Here is an 18,482-nt window from a genome sequence, read left to right on the forward strand (position 1 = left end):
CGAAGGCATGCATGCGGCTGCGGGAGCGTTAGAATGAACAGAAAAAATAAATTAGCCAGTGTGTGACGTCATTTCACATAATCTTCAATTTGAATAAATTAAAAGAATTGCTTGTTCTGATTTAAATTTAAAACTTTGTCCAATCGATTCAACTTTTTCAATTTTTCAATTTTATTTTTCCCGAAACACTCATTTATAATTTTAAAAACCTTTTCCATCTATTAAAGTTAAAAATTGATTTTCTTTATTTAAATTGAATCGAATCAAATTTTTTTTTAAAAAAATAATATTTCATTAATTAAGGAATTTCATATAAAAAGTCTTCTAAAAAGTTTAATTTTTGTTAAAAAATTGTCATTAAAATCATGATGATTTCATAAATTTATTCCTTTTTTTTACTTTTAGAGTTTTGATACAAAAGTCCAAAAAAGATTAATTTATTTCTATAATTTTTATTAATCTTCCTTTGTATTTTAAAATTTTTTATTATAATTTAAAATTTTAAAAAAATATGAAAAACTTTAGATGATCATCGTGAATTTAATGACATAATTTTAGAATTATCAATGACTTTTATACGAAATTAAATAATTAAAATTTTATTTTTTTTCTCGATTTGGTTTTGTTCAATTTAGTATTTTTGAAATTAAGTATGCCTTTTGAACAGTGTCGGCTTAAGGTCATTATGGCTTAAGTCTGAGATCTCAATTTTATTGAGACTCTTGATTTTTAATAATTTAAAATTTTATTTTTATTTAATTTTATTAGAGCCTTGAATGTTTTTTTTTGTTTAGAGTCTCAAAAGTTATTGAGACGGTCCTGACTTGGGAAAAAAAAATGAAATTATGATGCGTAGAAATTTCAAAATTTTAAGTGTGCTCGCTGAATACCCAAAATATTTAGTTTTTAATTTGAATATATTTAAATTAAAATTATATAAAAACAATTAAAATTCAAGTGAATGGCTCGTAAATAATCAAATAAAACAAAACAAAACAAGAATTTGATCCATCTTATTCGTGAAATTCACCATTCCAGCTGTTTCACACGATCGGTCCTACGATCATCTATGAACAATATCAGCATATTTACAAGTGAAAAAATTGCTCATTTAAGAACCTTGACACCTTTCTATGGATTAGCCTCAATTTCTGGACGCATTGATCTCAAGATCTAGCAAATAGATCTAACTCATGGCTCCACCTGCACATGTCGTTGCAAAAGGTTCGATTCTCGTCATACGACCACAAGTCCCAGTCGCGGGTGCTGACGACTCTCCCACATCGCTGATTCAAGCACACTGAGTCGACTCGCCCTGGCTTTTCCCAAGTCATGTACCTCATGACCTCTGCTGCCTCCCTCCTGCACGCTCGAATCAAGGGACCATTGTCAGGTGCTGCTGTAGTGCTTACTCTACTGCTGTCCATGGCAGCCAACTCATTCAACATCTCCACTGCAAGTGACCGTGTCTCCGGCTCCTGAAACAGTATCATGCCGAGCATGTAACTTGTGACTGGGTGCTCGCCCACTTGAGCCTTGTGCAGATGGTCCAATCCTAGCGTCTTCTCTTTCAAGTTGAACACCTCTTCCTGCTCACAACATGCATTCAATGATCACTTGGATTCGAAATTATTTTAAAATAAAAATGTAAAAAAAATTTATATATATAAAACTTACAAGGCCGAGGATGAAGTAGGCATTGAAGTTGTCACAATTGACACAAGCATGAAGCAAGTCGAAGTACTCTTGCTTATCGAACCAGTTAAGACCGAGTTCCAATTCCCTCCTAACATTCATGAATTTCCCTACTTTTTTTGCTCTCGATGCTTCATGAAAAACTTTGCACCTACAATCATAAAAAATCCAGTTCAATCAATTTACAATCACATATATGTATCTACACATCTACATATATGTATACGAAGACATTGTTTACGACAATCTACTCACGATTCTTGCAAACACTTTATGTCTTTGCACGGCGTGGCAGAGTTGGAAGCGATGCAGACGCAAACCTCCACCATGAGATCATGAGGAAGAGAAGTGACATGATCGTTCTCCCTTGCAACAGCAGCCATGAACGCTCTCTATCTCCTTGTTTTCACAATGTATTTCCTTTCCTCCTTTCTTGTAAACTTGAAGATTAATGACTCTGGTGAAGGTGAGAAAGAAACGGTGTGTGGTTGGTAACGATATGTGATGTGTATTTATAGAGTATGATTTACTTGAAATTAGTTAGAGGAAGCCAAAATTTAGGAAGAAATTAGTTAGAGAAATTTTCTCATAAAAGGCTACTGATTTCCTATTTTTCAGGAACATAATTGAATATCTTTCATAAATTAATAAACCGACTTTATCAAAATTTTCTCATAAAAGTCATAGATTTCCTTATTTATTTTTAGAGCATAATCTAAAATGTTGGTTAATCTTTCACCGAACTAATTGCGAAAAAACGAAAAATAAAAGGAATACAATTTGCAGAGGAATCTAAAAATTAAGGGGAATCAAATTTAACTTAATTTTGAGGAAATAAGCTTAGTTTTTAATTTCTATTATTCGAGATAAATTAAATTTGCCAGATTTTTATTCCATTAAATTGAATTTATTTTTTAATAAAAAAAATTAAATAGTTAATAGAAAATTAGTACCATCGATAAAATTTTAAATTATTTTTTTCAAAAAAAAGTCAAGAAATGAAAGAAGTAAAAATAGAATAAATATTTAACAAATTATGAATGCTTATGAAATCGCGCCTCTCCTCCGTGAACCCTAAACCCATCGCGCTGCTCGCCGTCATCCTCCACGCCGCCCAGAAGCATCCTTTTTCGCGCAGCCTCTCCCAAAACCCTAAACACTTCCCGAACTCTGCTTTATTTGGTTACGAGACGTCGGCGCCCGAGCTCTGCGACGCTACGAGTCGCCTTCGTCTGGTCCACTCCTCCGTCGCCGTTCTTTCGCCGCGGGAAGACGCCGCCGCCCGCCAGGGACTCCTGCCAAGTTCCCAAGTTATTCAAATAGCACATTTTCTGTCCCTGTGAATGATCCTCACCAGGTACTCCTCTCAATTTGTTTACCACATTACATCATAGTTTCATATATCCTATTGCTGTTGCTGTGGTCTTACCACATTACATCATAGTTTCACATATCTTATTGCTGTTACTCTGGTCATTGATACTATAGTATCTCCGACAATGAATGATTTTATTTCTTTGATAACTGATTGATAATTAATATTACACCAAATAATTCTGATTCCTTCCCTTGTAGGTTGTGATTTCAAGTTTTCATCTTTGGTTTCAAGATTTTAATCAAATAAATCTGTTTTGATGACATCTACCTTGATAAGTCCAGTAAGGCAGATGCAACAAAAGAAAATTGTCTGCTTTGTCTTGAGGTTTCTTTTAGTAATCATGGCACGGTCTAGGGTTATATCATGAGAAAGATTTTTTTCCTCCTGGAAAACTCTCTTTCAGGCTTTGTTTAGTTTGTTTTCAGCATTGAAATTGGTTCTATTTGTGCATGAAAATGCAAATTTCTTGGGCACTAAACTCTATCAAAATTCTACTCTTTTAATGCTTCCAAATTTTTTATCATCATGAACACGGAGTTGTCATTGCAAAATGTACAGAACTCCAATGATAAACCAACGTGTTTTTTTAGTAATATTTAAGTTTTCTAGTGTAAAGAACATTATAAATATTATGTCAAACTAGATATAGAGTTCAAGTAAGAACAAAGGATTCTGATGGAATAACTTAAGGGTGCATTTAAGATGTTCAGTGTAATGAGATCCTGCCAAATGACAATTTTAAATGATTTATATATATACCTTAGGCCAAATGTTCTGTTTGTGCTTACGATCACCAACAAGTTCAATGACCAACTTGGGCAAAGTATAGGATTATTAGACATCACAGAATTGACACTCTTACATTCTATTGGGATGAAGAGTGCTTCCATGTAAATTAAGGATGTGTTGTGATGTCCAAATTTTGACATCCGTTTAAATATGCACTGCATGCCTTGCAGCTCCAATCGACCAAGCTGCAACATTGCACCATCATATGAGTTATGAACTTATAATGGATCGTGTAAAGAGTTGTCCTCACACAAGGAAATACATGGATTTCAAAAGCCTATTGATATGATGAAAAAACAACAAAAGCAGGCAATGGTGATGCATGCAGGATCTTGTGAACCTAAGTCACAATTCAAAGGTCGGCTGAAACTTTAAAAAATGATCATTATCAGCTTACAAAATGCCCATCCACACGGGAAGCACATGCCAAAAAGTGAATCGTCAAGGAAGATTGTAAATTGTTGATAGATGGCTGAAGCTGTCGATGCAACATACATGATAGCTAAGGGATGCCGGGGGAATTTAAGAGCATGACCATAACTTTCAAGGAACTAAATGTAATGATTCCTAATAAGATCTTGCAGATAGAGTCAAACCATTTAAGAGTCAAACCATTTAATCAATAGAACAAAGTCCAAGTGGCATAGTGAGAACAGAATTGCTCACATTACCTTAACGAGCATGCTTTCTCATGTCAGATAAACACTATCCAATACTGCAAACCCAACAACACCACCACCTTCATTTGATGATGAATTTTTTGTCTGCATCAAATAGCCACATTGATCATTCATAATGACCTTGTCTTTGTTCCTGCAAATTGCAAATTATTCCACTGTGCATGCTACATTGAGTGGACTTGCTAAACAAGCAGGATACAAAAATACGTGTGATACAAGAGAAAACAGGTACAAGCAACAGCTAACCATGGCTGAACAAGCTCGAGAACTCTGAGAGGTCTCGAGTCAAGTAGATATAAAGAGCACACTCGATGAGTATTTACAGAACTCATCTAAAAGACCATTGTATTTCTTCAAGAGATCTTCCCTTGGTCTCAAGAACCCATATTATGACAAACAATAGGGTGAGAGCACTCACAACTGCGTAAATCAAAAAGATACCTGGCAACAATGGAGATAGAAAAAATCCTATGTTAATGCAACAAAACTAGGTGACAATTTTTAGAGAGAAGCACATGGTAACAGAATTTCAACCTCCAAAGGTCCAACTCAAAAGAAAATTTGCAGTCATTGTTACCGTAAATGATTTCAACCAGTTGGCAAGTGTTGCAACACTGCCCGCGAAACTCTTTATGTTAACAGAAAGTATCTGCAATAAGCATAAAATAATACAGGAGGGTGGATGAAAACATATTAACTAAGTAGTATCGTCATTCTGACAAATTGATAGGACATAGCAATTTGAATGTTAAACGTTAACTTCTGAAATTGATGTGACAAGAGAATGACTTTGAAGCTATGATTTGCATGGAATCAAGTATCAGGGAGTTCAATATGATGTAAGTTATTGTTGTAAAATACCGGAACTAAGGGGGGTAAATTGTAAATAAAATTAATCCAAAAGCCAACTTAAGTTTAATTAAAAACCAAATTCAGTTATAACTCATTTAGGGTTATAAGATGGTTTAATGGGTTGTTGAATGATATGGGTTATTGGATAATAGGGCTGACCCGTTAAGGGAAGCTTAAAGGATCCGAGTGAGGATGCTACAGTTGCCATTGCGACTTCGTTCCTCAATCGTGATAAAATCCTCTGCTCTTGCGTGACACTCCTCTGTTTCGTTTCGTCGCTGCCAACGCTTGGTGGGTGAGCTCTCCACTGCCGGTGTCAAGCTGAAGGAGGAACGCCGGCGATCGAGGCTTGGGTGTGGAGCTGTAGATTGTGTCGGAGGAACTTGAAATCGGGGGGAAAAAGGAAGTGGCGAACGACGATTTGGAGGAGGAAGAAATTGGTAAGTATCGATTCGGTTGGTTTCTTTCGGGTTGTGCATTGTTTTAGAGCTCAGATCCATGGTTTCTTAGGTTTTTCGAGTCCGGATCTTGAGTTGGGGAGCAGTCCTTGGGCTTCGGCTGTTGAAGAAGAGGATCGGTAAGTTCTGATTGAGTATGTTTTGGGTTTGGGCGTGGTTTATGAGCTGGATTGCTTGGATTGCTTCGATTTTTCCCTTGGATCTTGATTGCTTTCCATTCCACAGCTCACTGGTGGGAGCCGATCTGATTAAGGTGTTGTGGATTGTGGCAGCAAGGTGAAGCCGAGGTGGAACGAATCTAGGGCTTGATTTGGATCATATCTAAGGTAAGCTGTGGTTGGTTTATTGAGGTAGATCTTAGTGGAATAGCTTGGATATGTTAGTTTGATGATTCAATCTCTTCTCCTCAGCTTGTGGCTGTGTTTCGATGTTGGCTAAGAACGGAGAAGAAGAAGAGTTAGAACTGATTTAAGGTGAGCTTCGATTTTTGATCTGATTAGGATTTGTAATTGATGGATTTATGGCTGATTGTTGTTAACCTGTTCGTGAGTGTAGAAGGGGATCATTGTTTGATTGATTTTTGTTTTTGGTTGTGTTAGATTAGTGAGTAAGAGTTGGATTAAGGGGCAGTATGTTTTGGGTTTGGGCGTGGTTTATGAGCTGGATTGCTTCGATTTTTCCCTTGGATCTTGATTGCTTTCCATTCCACAGCTCACTGGTGGGAGCCGATCTGATTAAGGTGTTGTGGATTGTGGCAGCAAGGTGAAGCCGAGGTGGAACGAATCTAGGGCTTGATTTGGATCATATCTAAGGTAAGCTGTGGTTGGTTTATTGAGGTAGATCTTAGTGGAATAGCTTGGATATGTTAGTTTGATGATTCAATCTCTTCTCCTCAGCTTGTGGCTGTGTTTCGATGTTGGCTAAGAACGGAGAAGAAGAAGAGTTAGAACTGATTTAAGGTGAGCTTCGATTTTTGATCTGATTAGGATTTGTAATTGATGGATTTATGGCTGATTGTTGTTAACCTGTTCGTGAGTGTAGAAGGGGATCATTGTTTGATTGATTTTTGTTTTTGGTTGTGTTAGATTAGTGAGTAAGAGTTGGATTAAGGGGCAGTATGTTTTGGGTTTGGGCGTGGTTTATGAGCTGGATTGCTTCGATTTTTCCCTTGGATCTTGATTGCTTTCCATTCCACAGCTCACTGGTGGGAGCCGATCTGATTAAGGTGTTGTGGATTGTGGCAGCAAGGTGAAGCCGAGGTGGAACGAATCTAGGGCTTGATTTGGATCATATCTAAGGTAAGCTGTGGTTGGTTTATTGAGGTAGATCTTAGTGGAATAGCTTGGATATGTTAGTTTGATGATTCAATCTCTTCTCCTCAGCTTGTGGCTGTGTTTCGATGTTGGCTAAGAACGGAGAAGAAGAAGAGTTAGAACTGATTTAAGGTGAGCTTCGATTTTTGATCTGATTAGGATTTGTAATTGATGGATTTATGGCTGATTGTTGTTAACCTGTTCGTGAGTGTAGAAGGGGATCATTGTTTGATTGATTTTTGTTTTTGGTTGTGTTAGATTAGTGAGTAAGAGTTGGATTAAGGGGCAGTATGTTTTGGGTTTGGGCGTGGTTTATGAGCTGGATTGCTTCGATTTTTCCCTTGGATCTTGATTGCTTTCCATTCCACAGCTCACTGGTGGGAGCCGATCTGATTAAGGTGTTGTGGATTGTGGCAGCAAGGTGAAGCCGAGGTGGAACGAATCTAGGGCTTGATTTGGATCATATCTAAGGTAAGCTGTGGTTGGTTTATTGAGGTAGATCTTAGTGGAATAGCTTGGATATGTTACTTTGATGATTCAATCTCTTCTCCTCAGCTTGTGGCTGTGTTTCGATGTTGGCTAAGAACGGAGAAGAAGAAGAGTTAGAACTGATTTAAGGTGAGCTTCGATTTTTGATCTGATTAGGATTTGTAATTGATGGATTTATGGCTGATTGTTGTTAACCTGTTCGTGAGTGTAGAAGGGGATCATTGTTTGATTGATTTTTGTTTTTGGTTGTGTTAGATTAGTGAGTAAGAGTTGGATTAAGGGGCAGTATGTTTTGGGTTTGGGCGTGGTTTATGAGCTGGATTGCTTGGATTGCTTCGATTTTTCCCTTGGATCTTGATTGCTTTCCATTCCACAGCTCACTGGTGGGAGCCGATCTGATTAAGGTGTTGTGGATTGTGGCAGCAAGGTGAAGCCGAGGTGGAATGAATCTAGGGCTTGATTTGGATCATATCTAAGGTAAGCTGTGGTTGGTTTATTGAGGTAGATCTTAGTGGAATAGCTTGGATATGTTACTTTGATGATTCAATCTCTTCTCCTCAGCTTGTGGCTGTGTTTCGATGTTGGCTAAGAACGGAGAAGAAGAAGAGTTAGAACTGATTTAAGGTGAGCTTCGATTTTTGATCTGATTAGGATTTGTAATTGATGGATTTATGGCTGATTGTTGTTAACCTGTTCGTGAGTGTAGAAGGGGATCATTGTTTGATTGATTTTTGTTTTTGGTTGTGTTAGATTAGTGAGTAAGAGTTGGATTAAGGGGCTGATCTAATGAAGGGTTAAAGGCATATTAAGGGAGTTAGGTTAGTATTAACCTAAGAATGGATGTTGAAAGCTAAGTGAGCTGGTTGTTTAAATATGGGATGAGTTTAATTTAATACATTTTGATTCGGTTAGGTTTGACCTTGATTAGTGGATGGATTGGTTGGATCATTAATTGTTAGTATGAGAATGATAATCCATTTAATGGATTTATCAATTGATACAGATGACTTTTGATAAAAGGGATTAGATGGATTATATTATAAAATTTTATACTATAATTTGATACAGTATCATTGTAGTAAGTGCAGTGTTGTTTTTTTCAGGACCTTGACTTGATTGATCTTATTATTCTCGGAGATTATTTTCTGGGGTTTTGTTGTCTACGCTTTTCTGATCAGGTGGGTATCCTGTACTTGGTCAATACAGACCTAGTTTTCTAGTGCATGACTTGCTGTTATTGTTCTATATATTCTATTGCTATTTTTGCTGCTTGATGTAGTTGTCTAGTCGATATTGTTGTTGATCATTGCTTGATACCTGTTGTTTGACCTTATAATGATCTATCATTGTTATCATGTTGATACTCTTTCTATTTGTATCATTCACCCTGCTGATACTCGTAGGATTCGTTACAAAATACATATGATCTCTGCTTGATCTAGCTACTGTAGAACAGATTTATCTGAATTGTTGACCTATGTTGACTCCTCTTGATACCTGTTGAACATGCTAATTAACTGTAGTTATTACATGTTGGGATGATCATCATACATCCATATTAGTTGTAGTTGTTGATGACAACATTGTTGGCTGTTCTTGTTGGCTCTTACCCGGCACTGTGTTATGGTGAGATACATGGGCGAGAGTATATGTTGCACTATTGTTGGGTGCAACCAGGACTGACTATATTGCCCTCCTGCAATACTGCTTGTTCCCCACCAGATTAGTGGTGGTTTGTTGTTGGAGTCTGTGCAGTATGTCTTGTCTGGTCCCTCAGTTCACTGTACTCTGGGAGGGTGACTAGGGAATGTAGAGTGCGGACAGAGACTTGCATTTATTTGCGATGTTTACTGCGTGTTTTTACATGCATTTGTTGGTAGGATTATTACATAGTTTAATTTACTTATATATTTACGACAGTTGCATTTATTTGTTATGATTGTTGCACTTGTATGACATTACATACATGATTATATGTACCTGTTACCTATACCTGTTGCACAATATTACTTTTTTTTTTATTGTTCAGTTGATATATCATGCTCGACTTTCATGATTTACACTATCTGTTGATACCTATTATCTGTTGACTAGTGTTTATATCTTTTGTACTTATTAATTCTAGATGTTACATTCTTGTTATTTCTACTGGTCAATCTTATATGCACTTCTATTCTGTACCCATTTAGTATCTAATGCTTACTACCCAGACCTTGGGGTTACTTTGTTTTCTCCCAAGGTAGCAGAAAAGCTATTTTGAGCTTGAAGATTCTGTCGACTGGTTTTATCTCATATCAGAAGGGTTATGTAGTGATTTGTATGATTTTTACTTGTATTTGAGTATGCATTTTGTATTTCGTGGACAGGAACTGTAGTTATGTTGAATTTACATTTGTGGTTGTTTACTTTATCGGATGTTGATTCAGATTTTCGATGTTTCCGTTGCATATGTGTTCTGATTGTTGCATAACTGTTATGTCGTGTTTGTGATAGTTGTTGTGTGGCCGTGTATGCCTTATTTTGTATGTGTGTATCTGTGATGTCTATTGGACGTGTAGTTCTATTTCCGGTTGCATGTGACTGTGTATCATTGTATGTATTTAGGGAAAGTCATTGTTACAAGGGAAATGTTGAAATTTTTTGGACGGCCTCCCGGGACGTGACAATTTAGTGGTATCAGAGCAGGTTAGGTTCATTCGGATTTTTCGTTGCATTTGAGTCGATTTTTCGGAGTCCATCGGATTTATTGTCGGATTTATCGGCGTTTTTGAGAGTTATCATTGCATTTGTAGGTTTTTCTGATACCAATTGTTTGGTATCAGAGCATATTAATATAAACATTTAATTTTGGGATTTAGGTTTAGTTTTTGAGTTTGTCGTTGTGTCGGGTATGTCAAATTTGATTACTAGACCCAAATTGTGAGATGAACAGACAGTGGCACGAATTCTCCAAGCAGTGTAAGTAAATTTCTAGTATATTTATTTTTTTCTAGGAATTTATAGCAGTTGTATATGTACCAGGTGTTATTATGGTCCCGGTAAATCGAGGACGAGGTCGACCATTGAGACGACCTGTTGAGCCAGTAGAGCCTGTCGAGCATATTGCTGACGGTCCGGAGATACCAGTTACTGATTCAGTACTGGCTCCAGTTAGTCAGATTATAAATTTGAGTCGTATACTGATATTGGCAAAAACTATCAAGGATCGGTTGACACTATTACATGGGAGATCTGATCCATGGCTCGCTCGCTCTTGGTTGAGGAGTATGTCAGACACATTCGTTTATATTTCTTGCACGGAGGTAGAGAGAGTCGAACTGGCGATATATCACCTATGTGACCAGGCTGTAACATGGTGGGAGACTCAGCGGACTATACTCGGAGAGCGAGTTTCATCGTGGGCATCTTTTCGAGAGGCCTTTGAGAGATAGTACTTTTCAGAGGTATTTGGTCAGACACAGCGACAAGAGTTTATGAATCTGAAGTAGAGGGACCGATCAGTTACTGATTATCATGCAGAGTTTTCTTGACTTACGGAGTTCTGTCCTTATATGGTAATTTAGGACAAGGATCAGCTATTCCATTTTATTCAGGGTTTAGCTCCGTATATTCGCTTGAAAATGTCTAGTCGCCCTATTAGTACGTTCAAAGAGGCATCAGACTCTGATCATTGAGACTATCTAGCAGCAGATTACGCGTGAGACGGACGTAGAAAAATCTAAGGGTCGGAGTTCACAAAGATCTGGTTAGAAGAGGCCAGCTCAGGGATCCGGTACACGAGATTTCTCAGGTCGACAGAAAGGCAAACGACCTGCTGGACCTTCGGGTGGTAGTCAGCGGAAGGACAGTACAGAGAAGAAATGTTATCGCTGTGGATCTAGTGATCATCAGGTTACGGATTGTCCATCTGATCAAGCTGTTTGCTACTATTGCAAACAACCTGGTCATATGATGGGTGATCGCCCACGGAGAGCTCAGTTGGAGCGTACTGGTAGTTTTGCTTCTGGAGGACAACCTACACAGTCGCGACAGCCGAGAGTACCACCGAGACACAGAGCACCTCAGCAACTGAGAGCTTTACCTTCCTCTGGACAGTTATACCAGATACAGGGGAGGGATTATATAGTGTTTCCAGCATCTTCACAGCTTAAGATCTGTTATGCAGCGACTCCGTTGCAGCGGCAGCCACCAGCAGTGCAGACTTCTTATAGCGTACCCCAAATGACATCTGTACCTCCTCACTATGTTCAGCAGACCACATCTCAGCCAGCTACACAGCCGCCCAGCACGAAGTTCGATCGTGCATATGCTATTACACGGGAGGAGGCATAGCGGGCCGACGGATCGGTCATTCGTGGTATGATTTTCATTTATGACATATTTGTCGACACTTTGATAGATACCGGTAGTTCGCATTCATTTATGTCCAGACTATTTTTAAGAAAAATTGGACGAATCTCTATGATTAGATCGTGTAGTCTAGTAATTTTTTTATCTTCGAGTGAAATGCTGACTATAAATCAGGAGATTAGAGGATATCCATTGGATTTCGACGGTTATATTCTCATAGTGGACCTTCAGGTACTAGATATGATGGAGTTTGACATCATTCTTGGTATGGACTTGTTAGCCACCTATTATGTTACTGTTGACTGTCGAGCCAGAGTGGTTACCTTCCGACCTCCGGATCAATCCGTTTGGGTTCGTTGGTACTCAGAGTGATGTCGTATCCATTATTTCTACCATACAAGCGCAGAAGATATTAGATGGTGGATGTCGTGTGTATCTATTATTTTTGAAGCAGGCAGAAGAAGTCAGTGTTTCTAGTTTTTCTGATGTTTGTATCGTTCGCGACTATCAGGATGTCTTTCCGGACGAGCTTCCTGGCTTGCCACCTCAGAGGGAGGTTCAGTTTATGATTGAGGTGATTCCGGGTACTGCACCAGTGTCTAAGGCTCCGTATCGGATAATTCCGAAGGAGTTAGAGGAATTGAAAATTTAGTTACAGGAATTATTGGATCGGGGTTTTATTCGTCCCAATGTATCACCGTGGGGAACTCCAATTTTGTTTGTGAAGAAGAAGGATGGATCCATGAGATTATGTATCGATTACCGTCAGCTGAATGCGGTAACAGTGAAGAACAAATATCCGTTGCCTCGTATTGATGACTTGTTTGATCAGTTGAACACATGGATCCATTGCCTTATATTGACGACTTGTTTGATCAGTTGAAAGGTTCATGCGTTCAACTAGCGGTAATCGATATATAATCTTATAGATCTATCATTCTTCACAAACAAAACTGGAGCTCCCTACGGTGATACACTGGGGCGAATAAAACCCCAATCCAATAACTTCTGTAATTAAATTTTCAGTTCCTCTAACTCCTTCGGAGCCATCCGATACGGAGCCTTAGACACTGGTGCAGTGCTCGGAATCACCTCAATCGTGAACTGAACCTGCCTATGAGGTGGCAAGCTAGGAAGCTCGTCTGAAAGACATCCTGATAGTCGCGGACGATACGAACATCAGAAAGACTGGAAACACTGACTTCTTCTGTCTGCTTCAGAAATAATAGATACCCACGACATCCATCATCTAACATCTTCTGCGCTTGTATGACAGAAATAATGAATAGGACATCACTCTGAGTACCAACGAATTCCCAAGCAGGTTGATCCGGAGGTCGGAAGGTAACCACTCTGACTCGATAGTCAACAGTAGCATAATAGGTGGCTAACCAGTCTATATCCAGAATGATGTCGAACTCCATCATATCTAGTACCTGAAGGTCCACTGTGAGAATATGACCGTCGAAATACAACGGACATCCTCTAATCTCCTGATTTGTAGTCAACACTTCACTCGAAAGTAAAGAAACTGCTAGACTACACGATCTAATCATAGGGGTTCGTCCAATTTTTCTTAAAAATAGTCTAGACATAAATGAATGCGAACTACCGTTATCTATCAAAGTGTCGGCAAATATGTCATAAATGAAAATCATACCACGAATGACCGATTCGTCAGTCCGTTGTGCCTCCTCCCGTGTAATAGCATATGCATGATCGAACTCCGTGCTAGGAGTCTGTGTAGCTGGCTGAGATGTGGTCTGTTGAGCATAGTGAGAAGGTACAGATGCCATCTGAGGTATGCTATAAGAAGACTACATTGCTGGTGGCTGTTGCTGCAACAGAGACACTGCATAACAGATCTCGGGCTGTGAAGATGCTGGAAACACTATATAATCCCTCCCCTGTATCTGGTATAACTGTCCGAAGGAAGGTAGAGCTCTCGGCTGCTGAGGTACTGTGTGTCTCGGTGGTACTCTCGGCTGTCGCGACTGTGTGGGTCGTCCTCCAGAAGCAGAACTACAAGTACGCTCCAGCTGAGCTCTCCGTGGGCGATCACCCATCATATGACCATGTTGTTTGCAATAGTAGCAAACAGTTTGATCAGATGCGCAGTTCGCAACCTGATGATCATTAGATCCACAGCGATAACATTTCCTCTCTATACTGTCCTTCCACTGACTACCACTCGAAGGTCCCGCAGGTCGTTTGCCTTTCTGTCGGCCTGAGAAATCTCGTGTACCGGATCCCTGAGCTGGCCTCTTCTGACCAGATTTTTGTGAACTCCGACCCTTAGAATTTTCTGCGTCCCTCTCACACGTAATCTGCTGCTAAGTAGTCTCAATGATCAGAGCCCGATCCAATGCCTCTCTGAAGGTACTGATAGGGCAACTAGACATCTTCAGGTGGATATACGGAGCTAAACCATGAGTAAAATGGAACAGCCGATCCTTGTCCTGAGTTACCATATAAGGACAAAACTCCGCAAGTCTGGAAAACTCTGCATGATAATCAGTAATTGATCGGTCCCCCGGCTTCAGATTCATAAACTCCTGTCGTTTTGTCTGATAGAATACCTCTGAAAAGTACTGCCTCTCAAAGGTCTCTTGGAAAGATGTCCACGATGAAACTCGCTCTCCAAGTATAGTCCGCTAGTCCCCCACCATGTGACAGCCTGGTCACGTAGGTGATATATCACAAGCTTGACTCTCTCTACCTCCGTGCAAGAAATATAAGCGAATGTGTTTGACATACTCCTCAACCAAGAGCGAACGAGCCATGGGTCAGATCCCTCATGGAGTAGTGTCAATCGATCCTTGACAGTCTTTGCCAATATCGGTATACGACTCAAATCTACAATCTGGCTAACTGGAGCCGGTACCGGATCAATAGCTGGTATCTCCGGACCGTCAGTAACATGCTCGACCGGCTCAACATGTCGTCTCAATAGTCGATCTCGTCTTCGGTTTACCGGGGCCATAATAACATCTGATACATATACAATTGATATAAATTCCTAGAACAAAAATAAATGTACTAGAAATTTACTTACATTGCTTGGAGAATTCGTGTTGTTGTCTGTCCATCTCCCAACTTGGGTTAGTAACCAAATTTGACATACTCGACACGACGACAAACTCAAAAACTAAACCTAAACCACAAAACTAAATGCTTATACTAATATGCTCTGATACCAAATAATTAGTATCAGATAAAACTACAAATGCAATGATAACTCTCAGAAACATCGACAAATCCGACGATAAATCCGATGGACTCCGGAAAATCGACTCAAATGTAATGGAAAATCCGAATGAACCTAACATGCTCTGATAGCTCTAAATTGTCACGTCCCGGGAGGCCGTCCGAAAAATTTCGACAGTATCTCCCCGGTAACAATGACTTTCCCTAAATACATACAATGATACACAACCACATGCGGCCGGAAATAGGACTACACATCTAATAGACATCACAGATACACACACACATACAAGATAAGGTCTACACGGCCACACAACAACTATCACATGCACGACATAACAGTTATGCAACAATCAGAACACATATGCAACGGAAACATCTATATGTTGTGCACTTCCATTCTAGTACCCACTGAATATTGTATACTCACCATCCGGACCACTGGGGTTTTCCTTTCTTTCTCCTCAGATAGCAGATAAGGATGTTGTTTGGAGCTTGGAGGTCTGCCAGTCTGCCCCATCATCTCACAGTAGAAGTGTTTGTCTTTATTCCGTATGTTTTTGTTGGATTGCATTAGATAGTGGTTTTAGCACTTATATTCGTATTGTATGAATTTGGATCTTGCGTTTATGATTCGTATGGTATAGACGTGGATATTGTGATGATTCTGTTGTGTTGTTTATGTTTTCATAGACTTGTAGAGTTTATCGTTGCTTTGTCATGATGTTTTACGACTTATACGTGTTGTTGTGGTGGTATATTATTTACATGCATGTGCTTGGATGAGTTATGACCGTGTGGGCCTCTACTCAGGTTGTTTAGTAGTACAAAACACATATATTGTATTTGTTGAGTGGCCGAGTAGGCCTATGTTGTTTATGTATTCAGGAAGTTGAATTGTTACAGGGGAGATGTTGTCGAAATTTTTTAGACGGTCATCTCTCGGGGCGTGACAATTGCAACAGCCTCATGTAGCACAAAAATATAGGATCTCAAGAATTAAGATAGAATTTAAAATCTAAACTAAACGAATTATGTGTAAACCCCAACTAGGAACCAAAACAATGGTGGCGATAGGGGTCGAGCTCACGGTCGGATTTGTTCATGATCCTAAGGGCCTTATGAATTTTTTCCCTTTTAAATTGGTAGTTCTGTACCTATGTTTTGATTTCCCATAAATCTAGTAGTTCCCTTTGAACTTTTTGGCCTTAACATTTTTTTAAAACTATTAGGGTTCCTTTCTTTTTATCGATACTTGGCTAGCTCAATCAGGTTGCCTCGTGCTTCTATCTGAAGCTTATCATTTGCCTAGTCGAATATCATGTTGTTCTCTACTATTTGAAGTTAGACATGCAATAAGGTCTTCAAGTTCCATTTCCTCGCTTAATTTTGTTTCAGAGAAAGTTCTTGAAACTCTTCCTTGTTGATGGTAACTTCTTGATGATCACAACCAATGGAATGGATTAGTGCATGCTCCTTTGATTGCTGTCATGCATGCTTGTGTTCATAATCAATGAACTACTGAATCCGAGGCCATAGAACCCTAAAACTCGACCTATGTAATTTAAGGAAGCAGTAAAAAGAAACACAAGGCCCAAATCTACTGTAATTTGTGAGTACTACTGATACGTAGCGTAGAGAGGTGTGTGTGTCGCGTGTTCGTCTACAACCACGCCCGGCCTGGTGGTCTTCTACTGCCGCGTCGCCATTGGCAGTCACTGGGAATTGGGGGACCGCCGCTGCCAAACAGGTGACTTGTTACGTATCTTGTAGGCTGCTTCTGCCCTTACTTTTGTGGGATTCGCGCTGTGTGTGCTTGGCAATTGGGTTGAAGGCGACGGCTCCTGCGGCGGGGCTGGCTCTGACAGCCACTGTGCCTCAGATCTTGGCCCATCAAAGGCTCATTCTTGGCTTCTTGCAACCTCGTCGCACAAGTGGCCGCTGTTCCTACTCGAATGCTTTATGATTGAAGAATTATTATGGGTCGGTCGGAGAGGGACAGTTCGGCGATGGTATAGTAAATCTACTCGTAGATACTACTGCCACATTAGATATTTCAGTACCTTTTTATTCTTGATCACTCTGCTGCTGTTTGCTCTTGATCGAACAGAAGTTTAAAATTTTCAATGGCGAATGGCCCTGGGGAAAAGAGTCCGGCGAGCTTACCCGTGGCGGCGTGCGGCCGGCGAGTGGGCCACCGCCGGTGGTTATATGAAAGAGAGGAAGTCCGTCTATACGGTGGAAAATTCTAGAATTAATTAATTAAATCGATTCAGTCAAATAAATAAAATCTTTTTTTCTTCTTTAATTTGTGCAATTAAGTGAGCATATCCATGGACAGCAATAGTTGAGGCAAACAATCAAAATAAGACACTAAACATTAATTTACTTAGAAAAACCTCCAAAGTAAATTTTTTTAAAAAAAATCACAGACTTTACACCACTGACAAAGGTTTAAATTAGTTTTGACATCGGATATAAAAAGTTAGACTAATAGTTAAACCTAACTCAAAAATATTATCAAATATAAAAAAATTGAAAGATTGTTAGTACAATCGATCCCTAATAAAAGTTAATTATAATCTAGGATTTTGATGTTTGAATAATATATGTGTTAAGCATCAGTTGATAGAAAATTATTTAAATGAGTCAGGTAGACTATACATTTGACGTTGGTAATAAGAAATCCTAATAAATCATGAGAATTAGATGTTAGATATGTGTGAGAAAGTCCATACAAATTAAAGGTGATCAAATGCTTGATGGTGTGAAAGTAAAAAATTCTGTGAAAATCCTAATGGTGAGATTGGCAAGTGGAGGTCTTAGTGATGAGGCTAGGTAAGTGGAAATTTTAAAGGAGAGACTAAGTAAGGAAAAATCCTAATAGATCGAGTTTTGTGAGATACTAAATAATTGATTAAGTCATAGCGACGAGGAGTCTCTAGATAAAAAATAGTTTCAGAGATAAAAAATTTTGTCTTGAAATTATTTTTCTGTCTGAGACAGAATATTCCGTTACAAAAATCCGTTACTGAAAGCCCCATGGTTAATTTTGAGACAGAAATATTTTGTCTCTAATTTCAAAAACGGATTGAAATTTCATTTATAAATCTGTTTTTAATTTACTAAATGAAATTAATTTCAAATACAATTCCGTTTATAAATTCATTTACAATTCTATTTATAAATCCATATATAAATTTTATCTACTATCCTATGCATTATTCCTATATTTCTCATATATTAGATTATAAGAAACAATCACACATTT

At 38.8% G+C, this 18,482-nt stretch overlaps 1 long non-coding RNA gene across 2 annotated transcripts; it reads left to right on the forward strand.

The window, feature by feature from the left end:
- The first annotated feature begins 2,822 nt into the window (after positions 1 to 2,822).
- LOC141830049 (uncharacterized) lies at positions 2,823 to 16,000 on the forward strand. Of its 2 annotated transcripts, XR_012601920.1 has the most exons (14): positions 5,635 to 5,834; positions 5,905 to 5,971; positions 6,078 to 6,178; positions 6,263 to 6,325; positions 6,564 to 6,664; positions 6,749 to 6,811; positions 7,050 to 7,150; positions 7,235 to 7,297; positions 7,536 to 7,636; positions 7,721 to 7,783; positions 8,031 to 8,131; positions 8,216 to 8,278; positions 8,758 to 8,832; positions 15,680 to 16,000. It is a non-coding gene; the product is annotated as an uncharacterized LOC141830049 (long non-coding RNA). The 2 variants fall into 2 exon arrangements; XR_012601921.1 differs by lacking the exons at positions 5,635 to 5,834; positions 5,905 to 5,971 and adding an exon at positions 2,823 to 3,052.
- Positions 16,001 to 18,482: the final 2,482 nt, after the last annotated feature.

This window comes from Curcuma longa, chromosome 5, assembly GCF_044706935.1.
Source record: "Curcuma longa cultivar G26 ecotype Majalengka, Jawa Barat chromosome 5, ITB_CL_G26_1.1, whole genome shotgun sequence".
Taxonomy (NCBI): Eukaryota; Viridiplantae; Streptophyta; class Magnoliopsida; order Zingiberales; family Zingiberaceae; genus Curcuma; species Curcuma longa.